Source organism: Solanum stenotomum, chromosome 12, assembly GCF_019186545.1.
Source record: "Solanum stenotomum isolate F172 chromosome 12, ASM1918654v1, whole genome shotgun sequence".
Lineage (NCBI taxonomy): Eukaryota > Viridiplantae > Streptophyta > Magnoliopsida > Solanales > Solanaceae > Solanum > Solanum stenotomum.
Window position 1 is genome coordinate 32,756,251 of NC_064293.1, and position 20,523 is coordinate 32,776,773.

Below are 20,523 nucleotides of genomic sequence, written 5' to 3' on the forward strand. Positions count from 1 at the left end.
ATAATACAGTTTGAACAACATGAGCAACCAAGAGCAATTCTCCGGCAACTCTGAAAGTCTGTTTGTTGAAAACTTAGCTCAGAAAAAAGTGAAGATAGAGACAGAATGTGAAGAAACTGATAGGATTAGTAAGCTACCTTATGCTATTATTGTGCAAATTCTTTCTTTTTTGTCCATAGCATATGCGTTCAAAACAACTGTTCTCTCTAAAGATTGGCAATACTTCTGGACTTGTATCAACAACATTGTTTATGACAACGAGAAGTATGGTCGTTTAGATAGCTCGACATTGCACAAATTCATTTCCTTAATGGATAATGTACTACCTCTCCTTAGTTGCTCTAGCATTAAATAGTTGAGTCTAAACTTTGTGTTCAGATATGGTGATGGTGTGTTTTATTTTACCGTAGTGGACAAGTGGCTTGAATTTGTTGTGAATAAGAAAGTGGAGGATTTACGCCTGAATATACATCATAGAACTGTTTATCTGATTGGGTATGACCAACCTTATAGCTTGCCAAAAGTTCTCTGTAGTAGTTCATCGATTATAAAACTCAACAACAAAAATTGCAGAATATTAGAAGATTGTGTACTAAATTGGACATCTCTGAAGAGTTTAACGCTGGAAAGTTTGTTTCTCCGGGATGAACATATTAAACAAATAATGTCAAATTGTCCTCAATTAGAATCTTTGAAGATACATAAATTTTGTGGATTTAATCGTTTGCAAATGACTTCTCCAAAATGTAGGCGACTGCAATTGATCCATCATAGTCATCCTCGTGAGGATTGGTATCCATTCGAAGATGATACTGATACATGTTGCTTTGAAATTGTTGCTCCATATGTTGAACATTTAACGATTTTTGGGGGGTCTTAATTATACGAAAATTAAGCTTAGGGACTTATCATCTTTGAACCAGGCCAATCTTAATCTCTACTGTGATGAATTTGCTGAAAGGAATGAAAACATAGTGAAAGATTTGTTGGTAAGTGTTCGTTGTGCTAATGAGCTAATATTGTCATCCTGGTTGATCAAGGTCAGTTATCAGTCCCAAATGTCTCCAGTCTTTTTATGTTGATTGTGAATAGATCTCATGTTTTATATTCTGCATCATTCTTCTGTTTAGGTGATTTCTATTTTGATGTTGGAAAGGGAAGACGTCTCCTTACCATTACTGGAATGCAGATGGTTTACAATAAGTTCATGTATTTCAAAACTTTCATTCCCCCTACTAGACAACCTCTTAGGGTCGACTCCTAAGTTTGAAAATTTGATGATATATTCTGATACGAAGGTATTCATTTCTTACTTCACGATATCTTTATGTCAAATGTATATTGATCCCCTACAGCTTCAACGACTAACCTGATTTGTCCTTGTTCGGTATTTGTAGTACCATCCTTTTTTTTTAGAACGGAGTGAATGAGTTGTTGAAAGACAGGAAGTACCTCTCCCTTGAAGAAAACATATTCAAAGTTTCGTTACAGAATTTGAAGAATGTCAAGGTTATGCCATTATATAGTCATACGGATACATCTGATGCAACAAATATTGATCAATTCTTGAAGTTCTTACTTGAGCATTCAATAAATCTGGAGAAACTAGTTATAGTACTAGAGCATAAGGAATGCAACAGTTGTTCTACTGATACCTCAAATCTAAAGAAGAATTTGTTAGCCTTTTCAACAACTCTATTAGTGCAATTATTCCCTTAGGAAGTTAGGAAAATTTGAAATTGCACTTATCGAAGTCTGAAATTTCGAGCTTGCACCTATTTCACAATAATTCTTTAATATTATTTCATTCATTGAGTATTTCGAGCTAACCATTACAATTATATGCATCAATTTTGGGTTTGCACCATGTTGTAATCACATTCAGGAGGTGAACTTTAGTGTGTAAATATTTCTAGATGATGTACAAGTCATAGATTTAAGATTGTCTCCAAATAAAGCGGTTAAGAACATAACTATGCAGCTTGCATTAATTATATTGAATTATAACTTAATTTTTTTAAAGCCAGCCATTAATTTGCACACAAGAAAAAAAATTGCTCATCCATTAACCTGAGGTTTGTGTTCGTAAACAGGGGAGTTGGTTGGCATCTCCCCCGATAGGGATGGATGGGAAAATAACCTTAAGAATGGGGTGCACTAGATGGTACAGTTTCTCCCTTAGCAAGAAGTCCTAGTTTCAAGTCCTGGGTATAGAAAAATCTTTAGTAAGAGCGATACTCACGAATTTGGTAGCCTACTTGAGGCAAGTAATTAATTAGGCTCCAATGTGGATACCAAACAGCTTTAAAAAAAAAGTGGTTTTATGTAGCCTGCATTCTTGCATAACTTGTTCCATAATCCGCCATGGTGGTGGGATGCTTTCTCCCATAGGGAAGAGTTACGCGTCTTCCATATCTGGTAGACCACTTCTGCTAATGCTGCCAATACCAGGTCTCTGCAACCTCTTTCTCTTGTGGATCTATCCACCCTTGTTCATATTCCTCTATAATCCAGTTGTCTCATCCTTTTTCCAAGACACTGAAGTATTGTGAGTATGCTTCTTTTTTAGAATGGACACTTAAAATAAATATGCTTCATTGTCTCTGGTACATCCCGACATAGTTGCATTTATCATCGTGGCAGATCCCCATTCTATACAGCCTTTCTTAGGTAAGATCTGTTGAGTTTTAAAAGGTGTGAATGGAAAATGAAGAGTTGCGACTTTTATGAAGAGTTGTCACTTTTATGAAAGATTGCAACTTTTATGAAAAGTTGCGAACTGTATGAAGAGTTGCGACTTGTATGAAGAGTTGCGACTTTTATGAAGAGTTGTGACTTTTATGAAAGGTTGTGACTTTTCGAAAGATTGTGACTTTTCCAAAGGATTGTGACCTTTCCGGTAAGGTACAATAATAACCTATACACACTACCATTTGTTGTCTACAAATAGAAAGGTTTCCTCTCATTTTAAAAGAACCAATTTTCTGGAATTCTTATACTAGTACTAAATCTAGTATTCTAAGTGTACTTTATTATTGTTGAGTGGTTCGCTGACACCGTGATTTTAGGTATCGATACACCGGTGAGTAAGATCGTTCTATCCTGGGAGGATATATTCAATTAACCTCGGGTACTTGAGGGGAATAATTTTCTTAAGGGGACACTGTGCATTTAGTGGGGTCGATTATCTTCTTTGAGAAAAATATGTTGTATATTATTTCTAATATGTTTCTGATTCTATTTTCTCTACTGGTTTTAATTTTCTAGTTTTGAAAACACTCTTTAAATTTTGTTGTTTCTTATCAAGTTCTTCAAAGTTTTTGTTCTAAGTATCTTAGGAATACAGGATCAATAACAATCTTAAGGAAATTATTATTCTATTGGTATTTCTTGTATTCTACTGATTGAGGGAAACATATTATGGAAGTAGAAGATTAATGCACTACTTCTTCATAATTTGGTGCCTTGCTTAGCAAGGTGGAAGCGAGAATGTACCAAAAAAAATTGGTGGTATTCCGATTAAAGATTACACAAGTAACCTTCTTATTATTTATCCAAAGAGTAAAATAGTTTCTAAAAGTTAACTCTTTTGATATTTATCATGGGTGTCTTTGGAAAAAGATCTGCAAACTATATGTTTTTGAATGATTTTTTCTTGGCAAATAGTGTTGCCTTTAAAATTCTTCAATTTGCAGAATGAGATATGCAGATTTTAGGTCAAAATGTTATAGTTGGAAGGCTACCTGAAAAGAAAAGCATTTCTATGTGATAATCTAAGAATATGTTTTATTCTGTTTGGGAAAAAAACTTTGCAATCTTGTAGTCCGTGTGAAATTTGATTGTGTCTGATTATTGTAGACTAAAAAATTTTGTAGTTTTCTACTCTGAATATATTAGACTATGCAATTGGTTTGAATAAGTCAGTGTTGTACTTTTAGTTTTCTACAAACATCATTGTTAAATAGAAACAAATTGTACAAAAAAAATTGTCTTTATTGTTAGTATTCTAAATACTAAGTGGTATGTCTAATTATGATAGAAAAAAAAAAGACCAGTGAGTCAAAGTGTGTGAATATTTGCCTACAATAGGTGTCTCTATGGAATGAACATTGACACTATGTAAAGATTATCAAAGAGAATTGAAGCACTATAATTCTTTTGTAGAATAATAATATTTCCAAATGAGGTTCATATGATAGTATGAAAAATATATGTGGAAAAACTATTTTCAAAGACTTGAAAAATATTTTTGAGATCATATTTAAAATGTGGGGGTTCTTTGCTTATGATAAAGTTAAAATTAGACTCAGTGTCTAATTTATATTTGGAGCACAAGATATGAAATTCAATAATACTTTTGTATTGTGTTAGACCCTCAAAATTCTTGGAGTATATTTGATGTTGTGGTCGTTGATTTTTTTTTTTTACTAGTATATGATATGACTAGTACGAAAATATCAAATTATATATATACTTGTTCAAAATAATTTTGTTCTTTTATGAAAAAGTGTCACTTAAAATGTTGTGATTTTTCATGAAAAGATATGTCTATTAAAATAAAAAATATTTGTATAGACATGAAAATTGCTAAATCGTCATTTGTCATGTTTTGTAAAAGAAGCAATTGGATTATATTATCTTTATTGGACCCATATCAAATCTCGCATCCCGTCACGTCCCGTCAAACATTATCCCATCCCATTAATATAGTGGGACAGGATGGGACTTCAAATTGTCACGCGAATCCCGACCAGGTTAATCCTGGGATCGGTTGAATCCCGATCAACCAATGGCCTGTCCCGTCACGCCGTCCCCGTCCCCATGTATGCCCTCACTTGTAGACATTCCCCAGCTAAGATTAATTGATGGGGTAAGGGGCATTTTGGTGATTTATATTGAATTTTACCTAGTTAAGAGTGTTGTAATGTTTACACGTGCTATCCTTTTATTCTTGACTTCACCACATTTTTATAAAACCTACCTATCCTTCCGGCCACTTTATTCATCTCTTCGGCTTCTTTCTCGCTCCCGCCGCTTAGTTTATGTTCAGTAATAAGGTTGGTTCTATTTTCCTGTTTTTCTCTTTGTTTATCCAATGCGGGTATTATTCTTCTCGATTTTGTTGAATTTCATTAAATCTAGAAATGATACATTGAATTAGGTCTTCCAATATCAATAGATTGATTGTTTCGTTCTTGTATCTTTTCAAAAGAAAAGAGATCTCAGGAAGAGTCTTAAAGTAGTATGACGTTAATTGTTTTCCTTGTATTATTGTATGTGTGAATTATCTTAACGAAAGCCTTCCTTTTTCCTCGTGTGAGGGTTGTCATAACTTGTATCGATTTATCCGTCGTTAAATAATTTCACTTAATAGAGAGTTAAGGGCTCTTTGAGAAAGGGTCGTATTAGTTTTATTAGTTATCCCTAGATAAAGAGTCAGTATTGGCCCGTAGCTCGTAAGCATGCCCGAGCTGAGATTGATTGATGGGGTAAAGGATATTTTGGTGATTTCTATTGAACTTTACCTAGTTAAAAGTGTTGTAACGTTCACGCGCTATCCTTTCATTCTTGACTTCACCACATTTTTTATAAAACCTACCTACTCTTCTCACTTTATTCATCTCTTCGGCTTCTTTCTCGCTCTCACCGCTTAGTTTATGTAGTTCTATTTTTCCTATTTTCTCATTCTTTATCCAATGTGAGTATTATTCTTATCCATTTGTTGAATTTTTATGGATCTATAAATCCATTTTTTCTTGTGGGCTCATCCTCTGGATACTCCTGGTAATTGATTTTTGTTAAGCTTTTAACTTTGTTATCAACTTAATTATGATATAAATATTTCTAAGAAAATTAAGAAAAAAAAAACTTTGACGGTTAGACATTAATTCATGTTTATTTATATATGTTAACAAATTGACTTCTTTGTCCATTAGATAAACAAAGGTTCAATTGGTAGATTAATGATTGTTTGAATTATTTTTATTTTATTCTAATTCAATTGAAATCAGTAGGACCCACTTGAACTTTCAATCCTCACCTTTGCTTAAGATACACCCTTTTAAAAAAACAAATTTCAAGACTAATTTTCGAAAAACATAAAAATATGAGCGGACAAGACATTATTTACATTGTTTCATTAAATCATAATTTTAATTATTAATTCTTCAATTAAATATGGTTCATTTTAACAAAACAAAACAAAAGTTTACCATAAGTATGTCGTTTTTGCCAAAAGGCCCAGAGTGTTACTTTGCCTATGTGATCAACATTATTCTAAATATGAAAAAATCAATTTAAGCAATAATAATTCTCAGTAATAATGTCTGATAATTTCCCCCTTTTCAGTATTAGCCCTTTGTTGTTTCTCAACAAAATAAAAGTAGCATGGCAACCATGAGTGAGAAAGACCAATTCCCTAGCAGTCGTGGTGATTATGGAAACTCTGAAAGTTGGCTTATTGAAAACTCACCTAAGAAAAAAGAGAAGATTGAGACAGAAGGTGATGAAACTGGCCTCATTGATAGAATCAGTCAACTACCTGACGCTCTTATTGTTCAAATTCTTTCTCGATTGTCCCTAACAGATGCCTTCAGAACAATTATTCTCTCTAAACATTGGCAATGCTTCTGGATTTCAATCGACAAACTTGTTTATGACAATGAGGAGTTTAGTCGTTCAGATAGCTTGATGTTACACAAATTCATTTCCTTAACGGATAATGTACTACCTCTCCTTAGCAGCTCTAGTATTAAAAAGTGTAGTCTAAACTTTGTGTTCAAACGTGTGGATGATGTGTCTTATTTTCCCGTAATTGACAAGTGGCTTGAATTTGCTGTGAACAAGAAAGTGGAGGGTCTATGCCTGAATATAAGTTATGATACTGATGCGATTGAGCATGACCAACCCTATAGTCTGCCAGAAGTTTTTTGTAGTAGCTCGTCAATTCTAAAACTCAAATGCCAGAATGGCAGAATATTAGACGATTGTGTACTAAATTGGATATCTCTGAAGAGTTTAACGCTTAAGAATTTGTTAATCCGGGATGAACATATTAAACAAATAATGTCAAATTGTCATCAATTGGAATCATTCAACCTATTTGGATTTTGTGGGTTTAATCGTTTGCACATGACTTCTCCAAAATGTAAGAGACTGAAATTGATTGATCACTATCATCCTATTTGAGATTGGTATTCATTCGAAGGTGATTGTTGCTTTGAAATTGTTGCACCATATGTTGAACATTTAACGATTTCTGGGGATTTTGATTATACGGAAATTGAGCTTAAGGACTTGTCATCTTTGGACCATGCCAAACTTTGTCTCTGTAGTGATGAATTTGATTCAATGGATGAGGACATACTGATAGATCTTTTGGTAAGCGTTCGATGTGCTAATGAGCTAATACTTTCATCCTGGTTTATCAAGGTCAGTTATCAGTTTCAAATGTCTCTTGTCTTTAATTTTTATGTTAATTGTGAATAGAGCTCCTTATTTCTACCTCTTATATTGATATTGATAATCTATTGAATCCTCTATTTTTCGACTTGGTTGTAGCATTGGGGTAATGATTATTTCAATTAAAGTTCGTGAACCTGATTAATTATCTCCTGATTTACTTCCTTTTAATTAACTCATATAATTTTGATCTAGTATGTGAGGTTAAATATTGGTTCCTTTTATTGGTTTAAGATGGCAGCTACAAGTTCTTACAAGAATAGAAAATCAATAGATCTCCTAAGTTTACACTGAATTTGTTACACTTCAGATTCGAAAGAGTAATTGAGTTATCTTGCCATGGAGTTGGTAGAGTGGAAAGAGAAAAAAACCTTTTATTTCATCTGTAAAGCAAAATAATCAGAAAAAGTTGATGGCGGAGGAGGAAACATAGAAGGAAAAGAAAGAGCAGAGTAAGGAAAAACGGTCTCATGAAACATGACATCTCTGGATAAAAAAACCTGCCTACTTGTCCAAATCAACGAGCTTATATGTCCTTTTTTGGTCATGTTATAACCATAGAAAACAAAAGTGATGGATCTGGATTTAAACCTATCCCTTTAAGGCTTAGGTATTGCAGCAAAACTAAGGAAACCAAAAGGTTTGAGGTGTGAGTAGGATGGAGCAGTTTTATATAGGAGACCATAAGGGGTGTTATTTTATAACAAAAGTGAAGGAAGTTCCGTTAATAAGATAATTAGTAGTAAGGACTCACTCACCCCAATATTTGATTGAAAGTTTGGATTAAAATATTATAGGTCATGGAGGCTCCAATAAGTGTTTTTGTTTCCTTTCCATAACATCATTATGTTGTGGGGTATGAAGAGTAGATGTTTGATATACAATGTCAAGAGAAGAAAAGAAAGAAGATGCGTTNAGAGAAAAAAACCTTTTATTTCATCTGTAAAGCAAAATAATCAGAAAAAGTTGGTGGCGGAGGAGGAAACATAGAAGGAAAAGAAAGAGCAGAGTAAGGAAAAACGGTCTCATGAAACATGACATCTCTGGATAAAAAAACCTGCCTACTTGTCCAAATCAACGAGCTTATATGTCCTTTTTTGGTCATGTTATAACCATAGAAAGCAAAAGTGATGGATCTAGATTTAAACCTATCCCTATAAGGCTTAGGTATTGCAGCAAAACTAAGGAAACCAAAAGGTTTGAGATGTGAGTAGGATGGAGCAGTTTTATATAGGAGACCATAAGGGGTGTAATTTTATAACAAAAGTGAAGGAAGTTCGTTAATAAGATAATTAGTAGTAAGGACTCACTCACCCCAATATTTGATTGAAAGTTTGGATTAAAATATTATAGGTCATGGAGGCTCCAATAAGTGTTTTTGTTTCCTTTCCATAACATCATTATGTTGTGGGGTATGAAGAGTAGATGTTTGATATACAATGTCAAGAGAAGAAAAGAAAGAAGATGCGTTAGTGCTAGAACCCAACTCAAAAGTATTATCAAATCTTAGAGTATGAATTATGGTATGAAATTGAGTCTAAATCGTGAAGATAAATAATTTGATAAGGGAAAAAGCATTAGACTTGGTAGATAGTAAGTGTGTCAAGTGGCTTTGAAAAAATCATCCAACATGGTTAGATAATGTCTATTGCCATTGTAAGTTTGGGTGTGGTAGGATCCCCAAAGATCAATATGAATGAGTTGAAAACGGCATGAGGTTTTGATGGAACGAAAATGCTAGTCTTTGTTGTCTAGCCAGAGGTTACACTTTACAGATGAAGTCTTGTTTCTTAGATAATTGATCATTTTTATTAACAATGGATTTCATCTTATGATAAAGCATGTGTCCTAATCTAAAATGTCAAAGTAAAGCAAGATCATTCTGAAACAAACAAAAGAAGGAATACATGTTGATACTGGAACAGAATTAGAAACAATAGGTTTATTGAAAGAAACAATTGTTCAATAGAAGTAGTAAAAGTAACAACAACTTTATTATCAACACAAGTAGTAGCCACAATGGAATTTACATAATCGAAAGTCAAAAGAGACTACGTATGAAGAATGTAAAGCCCTTGATACACTTTACCAAGCTCCAGTGGCCTCTTTAGAGAAGGGCCCTGTAGAACACAATAGTAAAGGTAGTGAACTAAGCTCCACAGTTGAATTGGACTACTAACTTGTGTGCAGAAATCAAGTTATATTGAAAAGAAGACACATAAAGAACATTTGTTAACACTAACTCAGGTGACAGAGTAAGTGTTCCAATACAAGTAACTTTTACAATATAATTCTATTTGGCAAAGTAATGAGATAAGGAATAGAATGATGACTGATGTCAGTTAGGAAAGATTAATTAATTGGGGTCATGTGATTACTAGCACCTGAGTCTATGAGACATGTGACAAGCAAATTTATAAATCAGAAGGGCTTACTAAACCTGCATAGATGACAGAGTCAGTTCCATTCTGGTCAACTGATTTGATGAAAGTGGAGGCACATTAGAAGCATTAGCCTGAACATAAGCAGCAGACCTCCTATATGAAGTGGAAGTTGCAGAAGTGTTGTTGTGAGACCTATGTTGATTAGGGTGAGAACCATTCTAATATTGAAGTTTCCTACAATTTCCAATAACATGACCAGGTTTTTTGCAATAGCGATAAAACAAATTATTCATTTTGTTGTCAAAAATCACCTTTTGTGGATATTAAGACCTAGGAGGATAAAGAGGCATGTGTACCATCAAAAAAACAAGCAGTATATGTGCTAAAAGAGACAATCACAGTATGAGCTTCAAGATGACTCTCATTATTACAATCACTATAGAGTATGTAGTATCCATATCAGAAAGTGGTTTAAGCATCAAAATGTTTGTCTTGACTTTAGTAAATCTCATTTAAACCCATCAACAACTGATATAATCTTTATTCCTCTTCCATCTTTTGGAAAGCTTCTTTGCAACCACATATGCAATCATGTAAGGTAAGTGAATATGCAAGTTCATCCCATAATTTCTTGATTTTGGAAAAATAAGATGCAGTATTTGAAGACTGAAACTAAGTATACTAGAATTGATATTTTCCAATAGCTTCTAAGTATCAACAAAGTTAAGAGTAAACGTAAAAGAGACAAACAAGAAATTAATCAAAAAAAATGGTACACCCATTGCAAATTCTTTTAATTAGCATTAACTGATTTGGAGGCAATGAGGCGGGGCGGATGTGGGGGGTGGGTTTTAGGCTATGCGGAGCGGAGCGGGTTTAAGGCTATGCGGAGCGGAGAGGGTTTAAGGCTATGCGGAGCGAAGCGGGTTTAAGGTTGTACGGGGTGGGTGGGATGCAGGGCGGGTTGAAGTGGGCTTTTTTAAAAAAATAATGTTGGGCGGGCGGGATGCAGGTATATGTGATTTTATGTGGGTTCAAACTTAATTTTAACTTTTTACATATTATAAGAGTGATAGAGCATTATTTATTAAAATAATTTCTTTAAAGCTACTAAAATATTCAAAATAGTAAATAAAAATGTTTCAATTAAAAAATAATACAATTTCTTACACGTTTCCAATTGACCTCTAAGAAATAAATTTTTAAGTCACTATCCTATTAAATTAATACAACTTAATGAAACATTGAATTTTCTTTTATGAATTTTATTTTTAATATCAAACTTAACTAGAAAAAAGAAAATATTAAAAAATCATGTGGGGTGGGTCTATGTGGGGCGCGATGGGGCGGATTGAAAATGAAAAAAATTATTATGCGGAACGGGCGGGGAAGATTAAATTTTTTGTGGGTTAAGCTCAACCTCCCCCGCACCGCCCCATTATCATCCCTACTAACCGGTAACATTAGTAATTTTACTAAAGTTATGGAGAATCTAAAATTATTTTGTATCTACTTCACGAAGTATGTTTGTTTTCTATAAAACTTATGAAGGCTTGTCAAAGATCAAAGAAACAGAACAATTTTAACAGTTCAATGTACTTACCTTCTATTTTGTTTCATTCTTCTGTTTAGGTGATTTCCATTTGGATGATGGACCTGGAATTAAACTTCTCCTTACCGTTGCTAGAATGTAAATGGTTGACAATAAGTTCTTACATTTCAAAAGTTTCCTTCCCCATGCTAGACAAACTCTTAAGGTCGACTCCTAATTTGGAAAATTTGATGATATTTCCTGGTGTGGAGGTATGTTATTCATCTTATTATTTTCTGTCAATTTGTATTTTCATTTACGTGTCAAATGTTGATTACAATATTACTTAAAGAGTGTGTAATTCAATTTCAGGACCACTCAATTTTTCAGGACGCGGAAGAATACACTGAAGTGTTGGAATTATATGACCTCCTCTCATTTGAAGAAAACATATTCAAAGTTTCCTTACAAAATTTGAAGAATGTCAAGGTTATGCCATTTTGTAGTGGTACGCGTACATCTGATGCAACAGAGCTCGACCAATTCTTGAAGTTCTTACTTGAGCATGCAATAAATCTGGAGAAAATGGTTATAGTGCCAAAGCACAAGGGATGCAACAGTTGTTCTACAAATATCTCACAACTGATGAAGTGTTTGTTACTTTTTCCTAGAACTTCTATTAGTGCAGTTATTTCCTCAGGACCAATTACCCAAAATGTTTTTGATACTCTTTAGTTATGTTTGAAACTCTCTTGTGATTGTAAAGACAAAAGATTGGGATCTGATTATAATTTGAATATTGCTTGTAATTTGTTTGACTGACATTGTAATTTCAGTAGTTTTGTTTTCTATTCGTCAGTGTGCAATTATTTCTAGATGATGTACAAGTCATACACTTTGAGTATGAAGTCGAAAGGGTCACTTTTTTCTTTCAAAATGCATGAAGGGCCACCGAAATATTTTTAAAACCAAAACGGACAACTCCAGCGAGATCCTTTTTTATTTGAACACCTTTAACGGTGTCCAGAATTCGCCTTTTCCCTTAACTTGAGGTTCGTGTTTGTAAAAAAGAGAGATGGTTGGCATCTTCCCCCACAAGGATGGAAACAACCTTTGGGTTTTACCTGTTATCACACATTTGTTTAAGGCATTCCACCTCTCTGGGATCAGCAAAGGATGTGGTGTTGTGAATGGATTTGCTTATTCCTTAACAAGAAATCCCATTTTCGGACTCTAAGTATAGAAAAGTCTTTGGTAGAAGTGCTATTCTTGAATGGGCCCTACCCGAGATAAAAAAATTAGTTAGGTTCCAATGTGGATACCTAACACCTTAAAAAGACAAAAAAATAAAAAAACGTGAAAGCCATTTTACCTCCAAATAAGTTTTAAGAAAAACGTCATTGTGATTTTTGAATACAATGGTTAGTGTTTTATGATTTTCATGAGATAAATATTTTGTCTGATTTTGGTTCAAGGAAATTTACTTTAGGGACCATTTATAAAATTTAGCAAAGTTTTATGATAGAATATGTATAGGAATATATAATACATAGAAACACATGTAAATTACGGTGAAATTGTCCGTTACATAAGTAAACTATGTGGGGGTCAATTACCACCCAATTTTTTTCTTCAAATTATTTACCGTTTTAACTAATTACCTAGTAACAAAACAAGTTAGAAGATATCATATATATAAATGTGTCTATACTTGATAAAAAAAAATGAGTTTTAATGTCTTATATATATCATTTGATTATCTGATCCAAATCGATTAGACCTCATTGTCTCTCAAGATCTGCGTCTTTATTCATCTCTAATATATGTACTTTAATCAAGCATGATTTTCATTTTTATTTTTTTAAAATTGGGAATAGGAAAAAAAGATTACAAGGCAATGAAACTCTCACTAATAAGGTAAAAGTTCAGATAGTCTGATATCCCAAAAAATCTCTATCCCAAATTTGCCTCAATCTGCTATATATTGTTTGTAATATAAAACTATATTTGATAAATATTAAAAGGTAATTATATATTTTGTATGTAAGATCGAATTTTATTCATTTATTCATGATGTGTGATTTTCTCATAAACAATAGTTAGGCTAGAATTGATTAACTAGATAATTATCTCTGATAAATTAGTAGAAAAACTTGATCTATTTACTATAGTTGAGTTTTAAATTAGTATTATTATAGTAATATAAAGAACTTATACTATCAATGTTTTATTTTTGATGGTGCATGATCCCTTTATATATTGGATATATAATAAGGAGGGGGGATGCATATATAAGATTTGTTCAAGAAAAGTGGGGGAAAAATACAAGTCCAATAAATATGAGTCATCAAATTAGATGGGTTGTTGGAAAAGGAGGCATAGTTAGTTGATGAGAGATCGCTTCAGTCTTCATTGGTATATGTAAACCATTTTTTGGCTTTTAGGTGTGATAAATAACAAGGACCACCATTGCTTGTTGCAACCTATTACCTCTTCATGACACTTTTTTTTTCAACTATTTTTGACATCATATATAGCTGTGTCAAACATTAATGATGGTTGCCCATTTTGGATCTCCCTTGCCTGTACTCCCTTCATTTCTTTTTATTCGTCCTCTATATTAAAAATATATTTTAGACTTATAATTAAAAGGTTTATTTGATCTATTTCAATTAGTTGGAGTGTAGTTTTGACCCTTTTCCGTAAAATATATATATAGCCTTATAATTATTTCAACAAACAAGAGAGAAGAGTTTTTTCTTTAAAAAAATAATCAAATCAACATGCATGAATCAAGTAAAAAGAAAATGAGGCGTTTGGTCATGTCTCATTATAAAAATAGATCGAAAAAAAGTAATTTTTGTTTTCTGATTATTATGAAGTAAGAAGGTTGTTTGCAAAGGTGGAGCTAGGGTGTTTGTGGGTTCGGATGAACCTACTAGCTTTTCCGTAAGTGTTGTATTTGTATTAAAAATTGAATAAATATATATATGTATGTTAACTTGTGAACCCTTAACAAAATTGATTGACAATTTTATGGTAATGAATGGCGGTGAAAAATGCTTTTCACTCTAGTGTTTAGGGTTTGAAACCCACTATCAACGAATGAAGCATGCATGTTTTCTAATATTTTCCTGTTCTGTTCTAAAATTTAAAACCTCAAACTTCTATCAACGAATGAAGCATGTTTTGTAATATTTTTATGTTCTGTTCTAAAATTTAGAACCCCAAACTTCTAATCTTGTTTCGCCTCTGATTGTTTGATATTCAAGGAAATGCATTTAAGAGATATAAATTTTTATGTATTTTCATTCAGCTTTTTAAAATCTATACGTTTCAAGTTGCATAAAACCAACATTTATTTGACGTATCCACTGAAAGTTTCTATAAAGATATAACTAAGGACAAATGCATTTTATCTGATTTTGTAGTGCTCTAACTCCACACTCTTATTATTTGATGTTTATTTTGTGGAAGTAGATATTTGCAAAAAAAAAATAAAAAACAAAAAAAGTGTGCCTCCACCATTCTCAAACCTTTATTATGACGAGCTTGTTGACAATAGAAGCATAGAGTCCAAAGATGAATCCATATTGTTACTTTTATCGCTAGTGTTAGGACTTTTGGAATGATCAAACTCTGATACCATCTTAGAAAAGAAGAGAAAACAATATATTTGGGTGAAGTGATTTCTTTATTCACAAATTGATATATATACAAGTTGATACAAATCAATCTAACCTAGCTTTAGATAAAAAAAAATTGTGATCCCCAATTAATGAAATTTGATGTACAAAATATGGAAACAAAATATACAAAAATATAGAGTTGTCAATATGGGCTAGCCCACCCCATCCGGGCTAACTCATACAGGCTTTGACATTTTACGGACTAGGACAGGCTAGCCCATTTTTTATGTGGGCCAGAAAACGGTCGGCCCAACCCACAAGTACGTGGGCTACAGGCTTGCCGGGCCAGCCCACTTTTTTAAAAGTTATATATTTCTTTATAATTATTAAATTAAATTATAAATTATAATTTAAAAATATTATCATAAATATCAACAAAACAATATTACATGGTGTTAATGTTACTACTTGTTAATCAAATCCACAAATAAAATTTTTATAATATTTATTAAGTTTTTTTTCAAGTAAAAGTATAAATATCTAAATAGAAATATTAACCTAATTGTTTTGCAATGATCACAATAAAACACAAAAAATATGACAATATTCCAACCATAAAAAAGTAAAAAATAAACTCCTTAAAAAATCATGAAACTTATGGTGTATCTAACATTTCATGAAAGTTATGGCGTATCTAACACTTCATGATCATCTTCATCAAGCATATCTGAATCAACTTGTGGGAAGATTGTCTTAACATCTTCATTTTCATCTGCAATTTATATGTGGTTTCAATTAGTTAAATATTAAAAAATAACTAAATTGAGAATTATAATATTTAAATGTACACAAAAATATATTACCAGTTTGAGAAAAACCATGTAACCAGTTTCGAGTAGCAACAAGTGTTTGAACATTTTCATGGTGGATGCAACTTCTATACATAGTGATTTCCTAAAAAACTTTAAATAGATTTTGAGTTTGGATCTCTTTAATTTTAAATTTTAATATTATATTATATTTTTTAATTAATTTTTATTGGCCCACGGGCCGGCCCTACCTATATTTCTCAAGCCCCACAAATCACCAGGATTATTCAGGTCAGGCTAAAAAGCCCTTTTCTTAAATGGGCTCCAAAATTTTTAACCCAGCCCTATTAAATCCCGGGTTAGGCCAGGCCGGCCCAACAGGCCTAGCCCATATTGACGGCTCTACAAAAATATATGTACAAGATATGTATTTCTCAACATTTAAATTTAACGTACAGTTTAATCTTTGAGATTTTTTTCCATTGAGCTATATATATTGTTCTTTCTGTACTCACACACTCATAATTTAATATGTATTAAAGCTTTTTATATATATAATATTTATATCGAAAAAATTAAGTTCAGTAAATTCATTTAACTAGCATGCATAACTATGAGAAAATAAGGTAGCGACAAACACAATTTTGTGGCTAAATAATAAAAATTTCATGCTAATTTCACTTAATGATGAATTATATGAAAATTCAATTTGCTAGAAATTATTTAGCGATGAATTAGCTAGAAATTACTGACAAATTCTGTAAGGTCATGAGAATTGACATCGACAGCTAGGTTCAAACATTATATATTTTGGTGCGCGTGCTTATCCAATACATGCACATCCCTTTCAACTATTGTCATGAAAAAAATCAGAAGCTTAGCTTCACCTTTTTCCAGAGGATAAACCGCGCACCTGTTTTTGCACTATCAATGGTTTCTGCTAAATATATTGTCCAACCCAATTCAATTCTACAAGTTGCACTATATATATGGCACTAAAACACTACAACTCATGATTATTCTTTGGACCTTTTTGTTACTAAGTACAACAAATAAAGGATTTAAAAATAAAGTATATTTGTAATTATATTATAATTAGGCAATAATAATAAATATGAATATTTATAACGATACTTTATATAAATGTCGCTTAAGATTTAGCGACTATATATACGATATACAATGACATTAACTCATCAATTACCGCCAGATATTTTTGCAGCAACAAATATTGCCACTAAAAGGAAAATTTAATGCTACTAAATATCTCTTTAATCATTGTGGTAAGTACACATCATATATTTCATGCCTCATTCACCACATCAAAAATAATCTTTAGTGGCATTTAATTAAAAGCAATAGTTTAATTGCCGCTAAACATGTGCAATTAGCACTCTTTGCAAGTATTTCTAAAGCCTATAACGATATTTTGATCCAATGACAATTAATTAATGTCGGTAAAAGTTTTAACACTCTTTATTAATTGGTATATTTAATTTATTGTTGCTAAAAGTTATTTTTATTTTTGTGATTATTCATATTTAGCTATTGCGATGATACACACATGTCAAAACAAAAGCTATTATTTACTTATTTATTCTCCACGTACGTATCTTTCCAATTCTAATTCAAATAACTTTTTTGCCATTTCAAGTTTAATGACAATATTAAATTCAAATAGTAATAATAAGTAATGAAAATTACACACATTAGATTAGCTAGTGAGATGAGTGGTCCTATATAGGATGGGGCCAGTATGGTTGTGGAAGAGAAAATGCACAATAATGCAAATATAAACAAAGAGACACCAAAAACTGAATCCTGGATGCTAAAGTTAGGTGCACATATATTCAAAAGGCCACTAGCTAAGCATGGAGGGCCAACTCAGCCTAAGTTGAATCCTATGTAATCATTGATCAATTTGGAGGTTCTAATTAGAGTTTTGTACATATTGTCCCATCCATATGATGTGTTCTTCCCAAAGCAGACTAGTTCTGTACACGATGTGATTTTGGCTACTGCCTTCTAATTCACAGCTAGCATGTATATTCAATACATGCCACTAGTGTGCGTACACATTGAATGTATTTTGGAATGAGTTGTACACAAGGGTAAATAATTTTGTTATGTACCGATAAGAATTGTGGTAGAGTGGTAACTACTCATTCATTCTTAATAAGATGTCTCATATTTAGTCTTCCTGGTACGGAGTCGCGTTTTGAGTTGTACACAAGGGTAAATAATTTTGTTATGTACCGATAAGGATTGTGGTAGAGTGGTAAGTACTCATTCATTCTTAATAAGATGTCTTATATTTGAGTCTCCCTGGTTGGTACGGAGTCGTGTTTGTTAGGGAACGCTTTCCGAAGCAATTCCGAAGTTAGTTGGACTCTAACATAGATATCGGATATCAAATATTAGGTGGGAAACCAATCAAATAAAATAAAATTTGTACTATCAAATCGTCTAATAAATAATTAGACATAACAACTATGCATAAAGGGTGAACTTTATACAAAATCGTTTTTCCTCAACTTCTTCTTTGTCTGCTTCAAAAGCTTTGTTCGGTCTTGATTAACGGAGATTTCATGACTTATTATATCATAAATTCCCATAATTTTTTATTTATTTTTGGGTTGATTTTAGACTAAAAAGATATAAATTAGCTTAAGGTACATTCATGCGTGAAATAAATTTAAGATACACTTAGCACGAGTGTAACACTAAGTCTAAGTCGAACTTCACTCATTGAAGACACCATGAGTGAAACTCCAAATTCTGAAGTTTGGTCTTGCCAAGTCTGAAATCACCTTCAATTAAGTATGTCTGAAGTCGGTCTTGACAAGTTATACCAAACTTCAGATAAACATGTTTAATATTTAATCTAGGCCAAATTTCAAATAAAAATGTCTGAAGTTAGATGCAAATTAATTTTCAACTTCAATCATGGGTAAATTTGCAAGATAATTTTTAAATATAAATTAAATAATGGCCCAAAATCGGATATTTGTGAACTTTGCCCTCATATTTGTCAAACTTGATAAATCTTGTGCCCAACTTTTTTTACCTTTGTAATGTGTGATTGATTGTGTGCTTTTATTAGGTTTGCAATTGTCATGACACATTTTCTACTGTAACTATTGTTAATCTTCTTTGAAACAGTAAAGGAATTAATTAAATACGTCAAAATCTTTTCTTCTTCTATACTTTTTTTTTCAAGAAAGGGAAAATCCTCCCAAGTCTTTGTTCCCCACTCATTCTCCACTTCTAGCACTCTTTGTTAGAGGGGACATATTGCTAGCAACTTACCTAATTAACTGGACGTTTAACTTGCTCAGTAAGTTACTAGGCTATTTCCTCTGTCTTAATTTATATGGTATATTTAGTTTTTTTAAAGTTAAACCGTTTAAATTTGACCAGCAATTTAGGCATGAAATCTTTAGATTTTTTGAATGAAATTTATATATTTATAAACTACGTAAAAAGTATTATAACTATAAGTCACAATAATTGACAATTCAAAAGATTTAAAAAATGTATGAAAAATTTACAGTCAAACATAGACTTGTTTGAATTTTGAAATTCAAAAAATATCACATAAATTGAAACGGAAAGAGTATTTGGTTGCAAGTTGCATAAGTGGCCATCACAATTCTTTTCCATGATCCCACAAGGCCACAACATTTAAATTAAAATTTATGAGTTTGAGATTTTAGTCTTTCTGAGCTAAGTTCTAAATTAATAATATTATATGAATACTTTATAAAAAAAAAAAAGGTTTAAGTCATTTGCGGTCCTTTAAAGTTGTCCACATATTTCAGTTAGACACCTTAACTATGATTATTATCTATTGAATATCTGAATTGTTCAAAAAGTATACCTATTAAACACAAAATGTTGATGTGACAAAAGAAGTGTTTTTCACTTCCGCTAAGCGCGTGAAAAAATTTTAAATAACGTTTTATTTTTATTTTTTCCAAAAAAACTTAATAATTTTCTTCTTTGACTGCCATTTGGCATTTAAATATTTAATTTTAAAAAAATATTTTAAAAAGTAATACTGATTCTTAAAACCAAAAAAAAAGTCCCCACTCATACCCCTTTAAGTCGTTTTCTCCAAGAATGCCACTGCACTTCATTTTTATTTTTTTGCTTTTCTTTTTCTACTAGAAAACATATCCGCGCTTCGCGCGGTATAGTAATCAATTTTGTAAAGTTTTTTTAAAATACAAATTTTGTTAAACAAATATGATGAAACTCTTCATGTTTATGCATAAAAAAAACAATTATAAATATTCATGAAATATAGATGAACGGTATTCTTTTTATTATTATATCTTCTTTAAAAAACGAAGAAATATATAAAAAGATTTCATTTTTAAATAGAAATTTATGTATGTGATTCTAATAGTAGTAGGTTTGTTTCTTTTATTAGATAGTACAAAATATTTGTTTTTCGGAAATTTCTTTCACTAAAAATAAAACAATAAACTTCATTAGGAATCAAATAACTAATCCAAACTCATTGAGTTAATCCCTCTTGGCTTGTACTTGGGAACACCAGTGGCGAGCCCGATAGACTTTAAATCTCTTATTTTTTCTTCTCAAATCAAATAACTAATCCAAACTCATTGAGATAATCCTTCTTGGTTTGTACTTGGGAACACCAGTGGCAAGCCCGATCGACTTTAAATCTCTTATTTTTTCTT

The 20,523-nt window shown here is 32.0% G+C and overlaps 1 non-coding gene and 3 pseudogenes across 1 annotated transcript; all 4 read left to right on the forward strand.

Annotated features, from left to right (window-relative positions):
• The first annotated feature begins 19 nt into the window (after positions 1-19).
• Positions 20-1,719, forward strand: LOC125847334 (putative F-box protein At1g49610; annotated as a pseudogene).
• Positions 1,720-2,079: 360 nt separating this feature from the next.
• Positions 2,080-2,175, forward strand: LOC125849637 (U6atac minor spliceosomal RNA; annotated as a pseudogene).
• A 4,221-nt stretch (positions 2,176-6,396) lies between these two features.
• LOC125847335 (putative F-box protein At1g49610) lies at positions 6,397-12,111 on the forward strand (annotated as a pseudogene).
• Positions 12,112-12,432: 321 nt separating this feature from the next.
• Positions 12,433-12,561, forward strand: LOC125849630 (U6atac minor spliceosomal RNA). Its single transcript, XR_007444703.1, has one exon. It is a non-coding gene; the product is annotated as a U6atac minor spliceosomal RNA (small nuclear RNA).
• The last annotated feature ends 7,962 nt before the right edge of the window (positions 12,562-20,523 follow it).